We start from the raw sequence: 14939 nt of genomic DNA, 5'->3' as shown, positions 1-14939 counted from the left end.
GGAATCATTTGGTAAGTGTTGTTTTTCATATTTTATTTACTGGTCTTCTTTTACTCTGTTTTTTGGAATTCAGTTTTAGATTACGCAATGGGACTTGTTTGCCTTTTAAGCAACTCCTTCTTGCCCTGTTTGAGCTTTTTTTTGATAGTTTCTATTTTTGTTTAAATATTTACATTTATAAAAATTCCTTTCATGGACTGTTTCTCAAGCCAAAGTGTTTTTAGTTTTTATGGTTTCCCTTTCCCTTGAGGGACACTCTGAGGTATTTTAGGACATTTAAAGTACATTGAAAGTCAAAATCCCTTTTCAAGCCTGTGTAGGCCACACCAAGCCAGTAGATTTTGGGCTCAAGCTGCCTGGGGTGAGGTCTATTTTTGGTAGACTAGAGAAGGCCTAGCCTGACTGTGCCCCAGTTTACCTTGTGAGCCGAGCTTTGCACAGTCTCCAACAGCATATGTGCAGGACCTTATCTATCTATTATACAGTGCCTTTCTTAGGAATAGGAAAATGACAAAAGAGAATTTATAAGTGTTGAATAAGAGGATGAAAAAAAAGGCTAAGGGCCTCATGTATTAAACTTGCTTAGAAACATGTGTTAAGCCATTTCTTATATTTACTTATCAATTCAGAAATGTGCTTAAGTCATTTCTAATATTTATATATATATATATATATATATATATATAATAAAAGGCAAAGCCCTCACTGACTGACTGACTGACCCACTGACTGACTGACTCATCACTGATTCTCCAACTTCCCGTGTAGGTAGAAGGCTGAAATTTGGCAGGCTCATTCCTTAGAGCTTACTTACAAAAGGTAAGCAGGTTTCAGTTCGAAATTCTACACGTAACGGTCATAACAGTCGATAACGGTTGACAACGTCCGCCATGTTGAACTTTCTTATTTATGGCCCCATCTTCATGAAATTTGGTAGGCAGCTTCCCTGCGCTAACCGAAACAGATGTACTTACTTATTTCGATGGTATGACGCCACTGTCGGCCGCCATATTGAACTTTCCAACGTCATCAATTTTCAAACTTCCCGTGTAGGTAGAAGGCTGACCCCATCTTCAAGGTGTGGACTGATGACGGTACAGGAGATAATTAGACTACACAGGAGCACTAGAAGTGTGAAATGCTTAAGCCCTTCACCTATGGTTCTCCATGTGAGTTGATGGCTGCCGCAGAATTGTTCGGTTGTCGCTTTCAAGTGTACCAAAATGGCCAAATATTTTACACTTTTGGACAACCGCCAATGCCTCTTAAAAATCTTAGATTGACAGGTGACGATTTCAGTAGTGGACACTTTGATGTTTATGAATGTTTAAACTCTCAAAAGCTGGATGTGAAGTTATCAATGAAACCGGTTGTATACTTACAATGCTTGACAGATGCCGAATGTCACTTCAACACAAGTCCTACAAATACTGTCGTAATTGAAACAAACCATGAAACTCAAACCGATTATGACAGCAGCAATCCAAGCTGTGAGATCTGAAACAAGATTACTGTTCACATGGCCAACTGTACGTTACATGCTCAAGAGTAAGCTCAGCGCACAGCTTGGTCATGTTACAACCGGAGGGCCGAACTCACAATGTGGTATACAAAGAGATCCTTAGCAAATAATTATTGGCATATTTTCCCTCAGTTTAAAAAGGTTCAATTTTCTTCTTAATAAAAATTTTAATGCAGTACTTCGCTACTGCGAAGCGCGGGTGTTTTGCTATATATATACTGCTCAAAAGAATTAAAGGAACACTTTTTAATCAGAGTATAGCATAAAGTCAATGAAACTTATGGGATATTAATCTGGTCAGTTAAGTAGCAGAGGGGGTTGTTAATCAGTTTCAGCTGCTGTGGTGTTAATGAAATTAACAACAGATGCACTAGAGGGGCAACAATGAGATGACCCCCAAAACAGGAATGATTTAACAGGTGGAGGCCACTGACATTTTCCCTCCTCATCTTTTCTGACTGTTTCTTCACTAGTTTTGCATTTGGCTACAGTCAGTGTCACTACTGGTAGCATGAGGCGATACCTGGACCCTACAGAGGTTGCACAGGTAGTCCAACTTCTCCAGGATGGCACATTAATACGTGTCATTGCCAGAAGGTTTGCTGTGTCTCCCTGCACAGTCTCAAGGGCATGGAGGAGATTCTAGGAGACAAGCAGTTACTCTAGGAGAGCTGGAGAGGGCCATAGAAGGTCCATAACCCATCAGCAGGACCAGTATCTGCTCCTTTGGGCAAGGAGGAACAGGATGAGCACTGCCAGAGCCCTACAAAATGACCTCCAGCAGGCCACTGGTGTGAAAGTCTCTGACCAAACAACCAGAAAGACTTCATGAGGGTGACCCAAGGGCCCCATGTCCTCTAATGGGCCCTGAGCTCACTGCCCAGCAGCATGCAGCTCGATTGGCATTCGCCATAGAATACCAGAATTGGCAGATGCACCATTGGTGCCCTGTGCTTTTTACAGATGAGAGCAGGTTCACCCTGAGCAGGTGACAGAAGTAAAAGGGTCTTGAGAAGCCATGGAGAACATTATGCTGCCTGTAACATCATTCAGCATGAGCAGTTTGGTGGTGGGTTAATGATTGTCTGGGGAGGCATATCCATGGAAGGTCACACAGACCGCTACAGGCTTGACAAAGGCACCTTGGCTGCCATTAGGTATCAGGATGAAATCCTTGGACCCATTGTCAGACCCTATATGCTGGTACAGTGGCTCCTGGTGCATGATAATTCCTGGCCTCATGTGGTGAGAGTATGCAGGCAGTTCCTGGAGGATGAAGGAATTGATACCATTGACTGGCCACCACACTTTCCTGACCTAAATCCAATAGAACACCTCTGGGACATTATGTTTTGGTCCATCCAAAGCCACCAGGTTGCACCTCAGACTGTCCAGAAGCTCAGTGATGCCCTGGTCCAGATCTGGGAGGAGATTCCCCACAAAACCATCTGTCATCTCATTAGAAGCATGCACCGATGTTGTCAGGCATGTATACAAGAACACAGGGGCCATACAAAGTGCTGCATAATTTTGAGTTGCTGCAATTAAATTTTTGGAAAAATGGACTAGCCTGCCACATCATTTTTTCACTCTGATTTTTGGGGCGTCTTTGAATTCAGGGCTCTGTAGGTTGATCATTTTCATTTCCATCAAACGATGTGGCATCCTTTTGTTCCTAACACATTACCCAGTCTATATCAGTATAGAATATCAAGGAGGATTTCTTTTCCCCATTGAGATCTGATGTGTTTTCAAAGTGTTCCTTTAATTTTTTTGAGCAGTTTATATATATATATATATATATATATATATATATATATATTAGAGCAACACTCATAACTGTGACAAAACAATTACATTGACAATGTTACGTTATTTTTAAAATGTTTCCTTTTCTTTTCATAACTTCGTTAACACTTCTTCTCCGCAAGCTGGTATTTTGCTAGTATATATATATATATATATATATATATATATATATATATATATATATATATGTGGAAGGACAGGTAAACTACTTCTTAAACTTATTTATAAAACCCAAACATGGCTTGCAAATTGGCTTAAAGTTACGGAAACTTTCAACCATGCGTAAGTCCTACGCAGACTTTTGTTGGTGCTGCCGTTTTACCAACTCCAGGCGGCAGGACAATTTAATGAAGAGGAAGTCTAATATCAATGTTGAGTTAGTCACCTTCTGATGTCCGTCCATCCTTTCATTTTCTAAACCAGGTTGCTCTAAATCTGGAACTGAGCCTGATTGTGCAATTTCTATGTGATGGCCTCTGTAATGTCAACTTCAATTCATCCCACAATTCCAAGAGGACAATTCTATGTCATCTAAATCATCACGAAAAGAGAACAACTACCATTAAGTGTATTTAAATCACAGAAAACATTATGTTTTTAAGTTTGTTTATCGACATGTTTTAATTGTGGCCAAAGAAGCACGTTCTTATTTCAAGAAGTCAGAAAATGTATGCACAGCATGACATTCAGGTGAGACTTATTTTACTGATTTGAAAGTTGAAGCACTTTGTTATTTATTTGCTTCATCAGAGAGACACATATCATATTTTTCTTTTATAAATATTTGGCACACGCTACCATTTCAATCACTTGTATTGACTACCGAGGATCTGTTTGCCGACAGGAATGTTCTTTTGGTGTGTAAAAGAGGAAACTATGGAATACAAAATATTCAAGCAGAAATAACCTGACTCACGCTGAACTAACTTGTAACTGAAAACAAACTCAGTATTTCTCTTGCTGCTTTAAGGGTTGATGGCAAGCAAATGAGTGGGCAGCACGGTGGTGCAGTAGGTAGCGCTGCTGCCTCGCAGTTAGGAGACCCGGGTTCACTTCCCGGGTCCTCCCTGCGTGGAGTTTGCATGTTCTCCCCGTGTCTGTGTGGGTTTCCTCCGCGCGCTCCGGTTTCCTCCCACAGTCCAAAGACATGCAAGTTAGGTGGATTGGCAATTCTAAATTGGCCCTAGTGTGCGCTTGGTGTGTGGGTGTGTTTGTGCATGTCCTGTGGTGGGTTGGCACCCTGCCCAGGATTAGTTTCTGTGTTGGCTGGGATTGGCTCCAGCAGACCCCCGTGACCCTGTGTTCGATTCGGCGGGTTGGAAAATGGATGGATGGCAAGCAAATGAGAGTTGCTTCGTGCAGGACAGATTATGGCATTCACTGATCTGTCCATTCTCTTAACCCGCTTATCCAGGGCAGGGGGCACCTGGAGCCTCACAGCAGGCAACAGGCAATCTCTGAACATGGTGCCATCCCAAAGCAGGGTGAAAACACACACACACACACACACATGCATCAGGGGACAATGTAGCATTACCAGTTCACCTACTTGCATGTCCTTGGACTTGTGGGAGGAAACCAGAGTAATCCCACACAGACCCACCTGAAAACTCCACAAAGGGAATACCCAAGGTGTTTCCCCCAACTTCTTACTATTAGGCCAGAGCTTTAACACAGCATGCCCCCTAACATTTTGACATTAATTGTGTCCTTAAAATTAAAAGGAAAAAAAGACCCTTTATTTGAGCCTTATTTTAATTAGAGTGCTCCAATGGCGGGGTCATACCCCCCCACCTCTGACCACTTCTTAAACTCCACCTCGAGCTCACATTCACTGAACTTTCATTTCCTGTGTTCTCTCGTGGTTTGAAAGTAAAGACGTCACTGAGTAACACAGGCTAATGCATATGGTGATTAGGTGATGAATATTCAAAAGGGGTGTATTTGAAGCCATATACGGTCACTGGTGAGAGGTGACAGGGAGTGGCTAAAATCGCATGCATGAGTGCATAGATTTAAACTGATTTGAGACGTATAAAGGAACTTGGCATGAGACCTGGTGTATGTATGGCTTTATAAATCAGTCTTTTATGTATATTTATGTGTGTTTGATTTTATGATTCTGATGTGCTTTATTAATCCCAGAGGGGAATTGTCTTTTCACATAACCGTCAAGGTCAGCCATTGCACAGTGCCCCTGATGCAATTTTCAGGTTTAAGGGCCGTGCCCAAAAGGATCAACAGTTTTTAGCATAAGTAAAATTTTATCATGGAATCTAGTCGAGGATTTTTTACACAAAATGTCTGCTCATTAAATAATGAGGGCCGTTAGAAGGAAAACGACTGGCAGATCTGGACGAGCACCTGCCAGCTAATAGGGATCCTCAGGACTGGAACTGAAAATCATTCGTCCAAGCTGACCATGCATGAGTATTCTAAGAAACATAGTGGCACCCTATCCAGGTTTGGGTCCTTCCTTGTACCCAGAATCCTGTTAAATAAATGGAGGGTTTCTCCTTGGTGGCTTGTGCACTCCCTCATGAAGACCACATTATACAATCTTCACTTAAGGCTCCTGAGCATGGCCTTCTGAGTGATAGACTACAGAAGCTATTCACTTGATGAAGGTGCCTTCTGTCGTATATTCTTGTGTTAATGTGTGCTGTGGGCTTCTCTGTGGGAGGCTTTCCGTTGAGTAACAGGCTCCCTCATAACTGTAAGCTCACTTCCGGTGTTGTGCTATTAATAGTGAACAAGAGAAGTAGGAGACTAATGTCAAATTCTTCAAAGCTCTTTTTTGGTTTGTATGACCCCCTTTAACTTTAAGTTCTGAATTATTGACCACAGAAACCACAATTAGCTCGACTCAACTTTTAATTAGTAATCCATATTTATAACAATGCAGTGTTCCTCTCCATGATATGACAGGTCCGGTGTACACACAGGTAGTCCTATGAGAGTACACAAGGGTTGGTTCAATTTACAATTGGGCAATCGCTCAACAAATCTGCTAAAGGATCAGAAATGGAGAGATGGAATCCAACCTTTACCTAGATGTGAAACATTAGATGAATGAGTGTAGAAACTAAGGTTATTTTCAAAATACCAAGATGGGTTCACCTTCTCTCCAATACTTAAGCTTCAAACAGCCCATTGATTTGGATCACAAGTATGGCCTCCTTTCGCCAAAATCTCCACATTAAATTGTTCATTTTGTCTGAATCAGCCTGCAATCTAGGAGTTATCTTTGACTCTAGCATCCTCTTCACCTTTCGGCTACTCCCGTTTAGGGGTTTCCACAGTGGATCATCTTTTCCTATGTCTTTCTGTCCTCTGCATCTTGCTCTGTTAACCTTTAACTGCTCTCTGTTTATCTTTGAGTCTAGCATGTTATTCAAAATTGTCTAAATCGTGTTTCTTCCATCTTAAAAATGTTGGGAAATGAAGGCGTTTTCGAAATAAGTGGGATTCTGAGAAATTAATTCCTGCATTTATTTCTAGTGGGATTGACTACTGCAATGCGGTGTTCACTGGATGTTCAAACTGTTCTTCATGCAGCCTCCAGTTAATCCAAAATGCTACTCAAGAATTATTACAAGAACAGGAAAATACGAACACATAACTCCAGTTCTTAAATCCTTACACTGGCTCCTGGTTAAGTTTAGGGCAGATTTCAAAATCCTCCTTTTAACATATAAAGCATTAAATGGCCGAGGTCTGGCTTACTTGTCTGAACTTATCGTGACTTACAAACCAGAGCGCACATTAAGATCTCAAGATGCTGGTCTGCTTACGATTCCAAGGATTAATAAAATAACAGTGAGAGGTCGAGCTTTTAGTTACTGAGCCCTTAAACTGTGGAGTGGTCTGCCTGCTACTATAGAGATGCCCCTTTGGTCTCATCTTTCAAATCCCGGCTGAAGACTCACTACTTCAGTTTAGCACACCCTGACTAGAGCTGCTGATTAACTGTACAGACTGCATCTCTGTTGTTAGTCATTAGCACTAAAACATAAGACCATGATAGTTACAATTTGCTACTCACTTTCACCTATTCTGTTTCTTTTCTTGGTGCCACTGCCCACCTGCCAAGTTATTCTGCCCGCCTAAGGTAAAGTCATCTCTGATGGAGGATTGCAGGAATCGTTGGGTAGAGGGGTCCTTTCATCAGATTGGCTGGCCCAGTGCTGACTCAGCTGTGGAATGGCCAATAGGGGAGGCAGCTGGATGGCCTTGGTCCCCAGGACTCTGAACAAATCTAAATCCTACTATGTGATATCATCTGCTGTTAAATTCTGCTCTGTACTTTGTAATATTTCTATTGCACTGTTGTATTGAGGATTACTTGTGCTCTGTTCTGGGTATTGTATTGACCCCCTTTTTTGACACCTTTGTACTGCCCTTCCCAAGGTTTCTTCCATTTTTTTCCCCACAAGGGTTTTTTTTGGGAGTTTTTCCTTGTCTTCTTAGAGAGTCAAGGCTGGTGGGCTGTCAAAAGGTGGCACTCCTTGGGTGAGGCTGAGCTATACAAAAATAAATTATATTGTATTTCAGATGGAGTGTCTCTCCTTAGCCTAACTATTGAAGTTTAACGTGACTGATAATTACAACCTTCTCAGATTTGATCACCCAATCTCAAGAGTCTTCTCTTCCACTGATGTCACAGGCATCATATGATGGATCATTAAAACACTTAATTAACTCACTGCCACACATAAGTGCTTGCAACATTTCAATGTAATTAATGAAATTTAATGTAAGCAAATGAAATGTATTTTACATGTTGGATGTAGAAATGATAGAAAAAGTGTGATCTCAAAACCCCCAAAACAGACCCTACTTCATGACCCTAAAAACATCCTGACCCTAAACTGGATATAAAAGGTTTGAAAATTCCATATCCTGTTCCTCCATTATAGTTCTGCCAAAGATGGGACAAGGCAGAGACAAAAGAAAGCCGCAGAACCAAAAACCAGAGTCTAACTACTAAACACACATCACTCCTGCCCGTCAGCTGGTTCACTGGCTTCCCGTTCAACGCCGCATTGATTATGAGATTCTTCTTTTTGCTTTCAAGACCCTCCACAATTTGGGACCTCCATTTCTCTCTGATCTTTTTCATACCTTGTTAGATCTTACTCCTCCGTTCATCTCATTATACCTCCCACTCACCTAACTATTGTGAGGTTTAGAGCTTTCGGCCGAGAGACCCCTCGTCTCTCTCACAAGATATCTGTAACATTGACTTTCTTCCTACATTTAAATCCCACCTTAAGACACACCTCTTAAAGCTCGCCTACTGTGTCTCTACAGATATAAAATCCAGTGTTTGTCTGTCTGTCTGCTTTTCATGAGAGAACTTCACGGATTTAGATCGGATTCTTTTCTAGAATTTGCTTGAACATTCCAGTTGATTTTGTGACTTCTCTCATCGCATTAAGTATCATAGTTCGCTTGCAGGAGCGATATATGTGTGCTAATCCGAGACAGAGGCAGCAGGCCGAGAAGAGACAGGAAAGCAGGACCTCAGTAGTAGGGAGCCAGGCAGGGCCTTCCTCACTCACGCGCCAACCTCCGTTCGAATCGATCTACCTCTCACCATGTGTTGGGGCAGCATTTCTCAACCTTTAAGTATTTGCGACCCGAGTTTTCATAACAGCTTTAATCGCGACCCCCCTAACATTTTTTTGAACTGTAGATGCATATTTTATTATACCAACTTAACTTTTATCGACATTTATCTAACTCTATATTTATTTTTCTAGTATCAAAATGTAGTTTAAGTTCATTTATTTTGGTTTCAACAGATTTTTTTTCATATTTTTGATTCTTGTTTTCTTTTTTTCACATCTTCGCGCCCCTCTTTTTGTTACTTCGCACCCCACAGATTGAGAACCACTGTGTTGGAGTGTTCTTGCCTCCGTTTTGCTAGCGATACCTGTTTGCTTATTGATTTTTAAAGTTTGTCCTGTTTCACTAATACGTGGGCAGACCCACGGGGGACAGCTAGTATGATATAAATTTTAATTCATATATATGTACATTTTTTTTTTCATCTTTTAGTGAATTTATTAAAATTAGTTCATATGTTTAATTTGAATTAACTGGTTTTATTGTAACCCTCATTTTTTAATGTATTCTATATTGTGACTACTGCTATTAATGTGTTTTGTAAGGTCTCCTTGAGTGTCTTGAAAGGCACCTATAAATAAATTAAGATAATAATAATTAGAATAAAATATAAAAACAGTCAATAAAACCAGAAAGCACAAAGCCAAACGCGCTAACAAGTTTAGAAAAGCAAGCCTGAAGCTTCTAGGCATTCCCAAATTCATTACATAACATGCTGTTACGATTTCATGATTACAATTTTTGTTTATCATTTTTTCAGTTCATTTCCTCTAAGGTAAAAATATGTTTTCAAGGTTAAGTAAAATCTGCTTTTGGATTTGAAGTGTTTTACGACATGTGAAAGACAAGTTACTGTTCCCATACTGCCATTTTGGTTTTTCTTATGGTTGCCACCATTTTGTGCTCTTTGTTGTCTTAGTTGCAAAGCAGTTGCTAAGTAAAGTCAACAGGAAGTGTGACATCATAGTGGGTCATATGTGTTATGATTGGTATCTGTTTTGAACTTTTTGTGCCCTTCCCTTTGTGATTTCTGAAGATCTATCAGGGTGAATTGATGTTATTATACCCAGGCAACCCAATTTTTTTAGTTTCTCTCTATCTGCTTACATTTAAAATTTTATTTTCTTTATTATCGTCCCAGCAACATCATTTTATGTTGTACACGGGGGCCACTATTTTGTGGTGGCAACGTCAGCCATTGAATAGGCAGATGAGGGAGTGAGCCACGTGTGTCATCCTTGGATCTCTCATTGCTTAGGGAAAAATAGCAGAAAATGGATGGAAGGATGGATGGAGTACTGATGCAGAACAGCAGAGTTAATCAAGCAATCAAACAATCAGCAATCATCGCAATGCAATCCCAGCAATCACCAACACAAATGGAGACAAAATCATTGACCATAAAAATGTAATGCACACATTTAGAGACTACTATAAATCCTTATATTCTATATTCTTATCTTTTGAGTTTAAAGACACAATCTAATACATTTCTGGACGCTTTACAGAATGATGACTAGATACTCTCAGTGGAGAAGAATTGGATTGCACTACATCAGAATTACTAGATGCTATAAACTCACTTCAGAGTGGGAAGCAGCAGGCCCTGATAGCCATCCTGGAGAATTTTATAAAAAATTCTCAACTCAGCTGGCTCCCCTTCTATTAGCAACATTTAAAGAAGCTAGAGAAAATAAAATTCTACCTCAAACTTTTCGCTAAGCGTTAATTACCGTCTTTCCTAAACAAAATAAGGACTTATTACTATGTGCATCATACAGACCAATCTCACTTCTGAATAACGATGTTAAGATTCTCTCCAAAGTCCTAGCTAGAAGGATGGAGAAAGTGCTACCTTCGGTAATATCACAAGACCAAACTGGATTTATTAAAGGCAGACACTTAGCTTCCAATCTTCAACGCCTGTTTAATGTTAGTGATTTGGCAATAATGGATATAATGAGGTTATTAGAAATAAACTTGATGCATTACGATTAAAAGTCAAGACGGAGGTAAAGAATTTAGGGGTAACTATTGACTCTGACCTGAATTTTAAATCACTTATTAATCAGATTACTAGGACAGCATTTTTTCACTTAAGATTAATATAGCAGAAGTTAGACCTCTTATAGCATTGCAAGATGCTGAAAAATTAGTTCACGCTTTTGTTTTCAGTTGACTAGATTACTGTAACGCATTCCTCTCGGGATTACCCAAAAAAAAGACATCAATCGACTGCAACAAGTGCAGAATGAGCTGCCAGAATCTTAACTCGAAAAAGAAAATCTGAGCACATCAACTTAGTTTTGATGTCACTACACTGGTCACCTATGCCATTTAGAATTGACTATAAAATACTGCTTATGGTTTACAAAGCCTTATATACAGTAATCTCACTCCATCTTATATTTCTGAAGGTCTTACACCTTTAACTCCAAATCGTAAGCTTAGATTTTCAAATGAGTGCCTACTTAGAATTCCAAGAGCTAAACTTAAAAGAAGTGGTGAGGTGGCCTTCTGCTGTTATGCACCTAAAATCTGGAATATCCTGCCAATAGGAATTCACCAGGCTAGTACAGTAGAGCACTTTAAAACACTGCTGAAAACACATTACTTTAACATGGCTTTCTCATAGCTTCATCTTAGTTAAATCCTGATGCTCTGTATATTCGATTAATTATCATTATTATTCATGGTGGCTCCAATATCCATACTAACCCCTACTCTCTCTCTTCTGTTTCTTTTCCTGGGTTTCTGTGGTGGCAACCTGCACCACCACCACCTGATCAAAGCACCATGATGTCCCTACATTGATGGATTAAAGGCCAGAAGACCACATGACCATCATCATCATCATATTCTTCCATGTGAACCCTGAATACAATGAGGACTGATTGAGGTCATTTATGTTAGCTAGAATGCCTAGAGAGGGCTAGGTGGTCTCATGGCCTGGAACCCCTGCAGATTTTAGTTTTTTTTCCTCCAGCCGTCTGGAGTTTTTTTTTTTTTTTGCTTTTTCTGTCCTCCCTGGCCATCGGACCTTACTTTTATTCTATGTTAATTAGTGTTCCCTTATTTTAATTATTTATTTTGTCTTTTATTTTTCTTCATTATGTAGAGCACTTTGAGCTACATTGTTTGTATGAAAATGTGCTATAGAAATAAATGTTGTTGTTGTTGTAATGTAATATACTCACCAACAAAGTCAAACACCCGAAAGATATTATTATCATTGGATGCAGAAAAAGCTTTTGACATGGTTGAATGGAACTACCTTCTCACTATATTGGAGCAATTTGGGTTTGGCCTGAACATTTGTGCATGGATAAAACTACTGTATACCAACCCAGAAGCTTCAGTTTGTATTAACATTAATTCAGACTACTTTAAACTAGAGCGTGGTACCAGATAAGGATGCCCCTTGTCACCACTGCTTTCTGCAATCGCCATTGAGCCACTGGCAGTTCACTGTCGAAATACTATTGAGATAAAGGAGATTATCAGACAAGGACTGGAACAGAAGGTTTCTCTATATGCAGATGATATGGCACTATATATATCAGATCCACAAAATACTGTGCCTGTAGTCCTAACAGCACTAATAGAATTTCAGCAGATCTCTGGTCTCAGAATCAATTTGAATTTGGTGGTGGGGCTCTGTAAAACCCGACAGTCCTCAGAGGTGCTCGTCTGCATTTGCACCAGATGCGTGACCTGTTGCCGGCTTCTGCACTTTTTCCGGGGTTCCTTATAGGGGAACCATTTTCTACTGAGCCAGTCAAGATGCCATCATTTTCTGTGGCAGGTGCCAGTGTTTTGTTTATTTTTTTGTGCCAATTTAATAGAGTCACCCTCCAAAATTCGAAACGTCTCATTGTATTCTGCCTACCCGGTCACACTGTGTACTTCAGAGCTGAGATCGCTGGTAAGTTGAAAGCCATCCTACAGTATTTCAGTTGCTCACAATGGTTTGTTTCCATTGAAGTAAATTGAACAAAATGTGACTATCTCAAAGCTCCCCAAAATCATGACGGAGGTTTAATTTAGCAAAAGGTAGAAACACGTCAAAGGGACAACACCAACCAAAGCAGTGTTTTTGTTTTTACTGTTAGTGGTTGCATCAGAAAGTTCTCATGAGTACACCCAGGTATTTAGATGACGCAGACAGAAATGTGCAGCTGGAAACTCGCTTTTTCTGAGAACACGACGATGCTTTCCAATATCTGCACTCCTGCAGCATGGCTTTGCAGCTTTAGATAAAACAATGTATGGTGCAGATTGATTACGCTTGCTTGACTTTGATACAACATCCGTCCTTCATCTCCCTGCTTTCTTTTCCAAAGTAAGAATTGTGCAGAGCTCTAACCTAACCCAGGCCACAAGACTGGAAACTCTTCTGCACGCTATTGCAACTTTCCTTTATATCTCCAGTAACAGAAGCTTGTGTTCTTTTATTTTCAAATGTGTGATAAAGAAGACTTGCTGTGGTTTCATTCATTCTATTGTTCAATTTCAAGCCCAGTCATTCTAATGGAGGGAGATGGAGTCTGTCCCTGCAGGTCTGCATTTTATGGTAAGAACAGTAGAACAGTTGTGACAAGCGCAGAATATTTGGGTCCAGCAAGATTGCTGAGATGATATTTGAAGATCCCTAATGTGCACCACACTGTTTGGTCATTTGTTCCATCTGTCTGTGGTTCACTGCATCAGGTCAGGTCAGGTTGGCATGCACTGATACAGTGAACTGTCGCACACACCACATGACAAAATACCTCAGGATTCTCATTGGCAACCCGCCCACCTAGGCAGACACAGTCCATTCCCACCCTCTGGAAATGACCCTCTATCTGCAGCATCCAGGTGTTACGTGGGCATCCTCTTGGCCTGGTCCAGCTACTTGGATCCTCAACAATGACCCAGATAACCCTCAGGGAATCGCAACACATGGCCATAGTGCTGTAACTGACTCTCCCTCAAAATGCAGGTAATGCGCCTCATTCAGGACTCCGTGAGCAACACAAAGTCAGACCAGAGATACCCAAGGACTCTCAGAAGAGACACAAGGAGTCCAGTCTTCATCTCAGGTCACTGGATAACATCCATGTCTCACAAACAAGGAGCACGACACCTCTAAAAACTTGGACCTTTGTCCTTTTACATAGATATCAAGAATGTCACACCCCCATTTTTTAGCAACCTCATGACCCCCCCATACTCTCCCAATCCGTCTACTGACTTCATAGGAAGAGTCACCGGAGACATGAATGTTGCAGCACTATCCAATTTTCTTCTACTTCTTTCATCTGCTACCATTAGGGGTTGCCACATCTGTTTCCATATCTTTCTGTTCTCGTCGTCTTGCTCCATTACAGCCACCACATTCATGTCCTCTCTCACCACATCCATAAACCTCCTCTTAGGCCTTCCTCTTTTCCACTTACCTGTCACTTCCATCCTTAGCATTCTTCCCTCAATATACCCAGCATCTCTCCTCTGCACATGTCCAAACCAACGTAATCACGCCTCTCTGACTTTGTCTCCCAACCGTCCAACCTGAGCTGACCATCTAATGTACTCATTTCTCATCCCGTATTTGTGTGAAATCTGCCCTTAAGGAGTTTCAGTCCATGTCCCTGTGCTCTTGTTGAACCAGCTCTATATGTTCCATTAGTCCATCACAGGACACACTTGTAATGAACCAGTCACCAGATGAATGTGTGTGGAAACCAGAACACCAAATGGATGACCAGGGAGTGATAAGGAGGACAAGCCAGGGCTGTGACTTAGAGCTGTGGATTAGGAAGAGCTTCGGCATTCCTAGTATTTACAGCTTGTCCACCAAGACCCAACTCCTGATCAGGAGTCTAGTTGAGGAGTTCCAGGTGACCAAAGTGAGTCAGGTGTGGAAGGAAAATTAGACTTAGGGTTCGCATAGTCATTTAGGATACAGTGTTTTGATTTGCTTTATATAATAATA

The sequence above is a fragment of the Polypterus senegalus genome, chromosome 18 (assembly GCF_016835505.1).
Source record: "Polypterus senegalus isolate Bchr_013 chromosome 18, ASM1683550v1, whole genome shotgun sequence".
NCBI lineage: Eukaryota > Metazoa > Chordata > Cladistia > Polypteriformes > Polypteridae > Polypterus > Polypterus senegalus.
The sequence above is the reverse complement of the archived record's forward strand: the minus strand, read 5'-3'. Positions refer to the sequence as shown.